Source organism: Arachis hypogaea, chromosome 16, assembly GCF_003086295.3.
Source record: "Arachis hypogaea cultivar Tifrunner chromosome 16, arahy.Tifrunner.gnm2.J5K5, whole genome shotgun sequence".
NCBI lineage: Eukaryota > Viridiplantae > Streptophyta > Magnoliopsida > Fabales > Fabaceae > Arachis > Arachis hypogaea.
The window spans coordinates 113,967,897-113,968,938 of record NC_092051.1 but is presented as its reverse complement, the minus strand read 5'-3'; the positions used below and the strand labels follow the sequence as shown (position 1 = coordinate 113,968,938).

Sequence of the window (1,042 nt, the reverse complement as noted above, 5' to 3'; positions counted from 1 at the left end):
GCTCTGTGTAAGGGCAGAGGTCTCAGTGCTAGAGGAAATTTCTACAACAGCTTTTGAGTGGGTGCTCATATGCCTATGATTCCTGGTGGATTCAGCTAAGTCGCTAATTAGTTACCATGCTTCATCTGCGGTCTTGTACTTCTTCAGAGAACCATTACTAGCACCATCTAGTGTAGTTTTATCCCGAGGCTTCATGCCTTGAGTAAAATAGCTGATTAACACTAGTCTGTCAATCATGTGATGGGGGCATGCATCCAGAAGGTTCTTAAAACGCTCCCAGTACTCGTAGAGAGTTTCTGATTCACCTTGAACAATGCATGAGATCTCTTTCCTTAGTCTGTTTGTGACTTCAGCTGGAAAGTATTTCTCCAAAAATTTTCTCCTGAGCGTGTCCTAGTTGGTAACAGTTGCTTCAGGTTGAGAGTAGTACCACTCCCTCGCCTTTCCTTCAAGAGAAAACGGGAAGGCAGTTAACAGAATAAAAGTTTCATGCGCACCCTGACGCCTAATAGTAGAACATGCTGTCTGAAAATTCCTGAGGTGCTGGATGGGGTCCTGAGCAGGTAAGCCATGAAACTTGGGCATTAAGTTGATTAGTGTAGTCTTCAGTTCAAAATCTGCAGCCAGAGTTGGGTGATGCACTTGATATGGCTGCATTGTAAAATCTGGGGCTCCAGCATCCTGGAGAGTAATCCTCCAAGGTTTTGCCATTCTATCTTCACGTGAATCAACTGAATCAGTAGTAAAGGAGCTTGTTTTGCTCTCGGATGACGGTTCAGATTCACCCTCAGATGAGACTGGTGAATCGATAACAATCACTTCACCACCCTCAAAGGCTAACCGACGTCGAGCTCGCCTAATACGTGAAATAGTCCTTTCAATTTCAGGATCAAACGCGGCTAAGCTCAGATCAGGCAGTGAACACGTCATTCAAGGAAAGAAATATATAGCTCATGGTAAATAAAAAATAAAATATGCAAATAAAAATAAAAATATGTACACTAATTAATAATTTAGAACACAATTGTAACTCCCTGGCAAC

The 1,042-nt window shown here is 42.5% G+C and overlaps 1 non-coding gene across 1 annotated transcript; it reads left to right on the top strand.

Moving 5' to 3' along the window:
• Nucleotides 1–231: 231 nt before the first annotated feature.
• Nucleotides 232–339, top strand: LOC112761728 (small nucleolar RNA R71). Its single transcript, XR_003182108.1, has one exon. It is a non-coding gene; the product is annotated as a small nucleolar RNA R71 (small nucleolar RNA).
• Nucleotides 340–1,042: the final 703 nt, after the last annotated feature.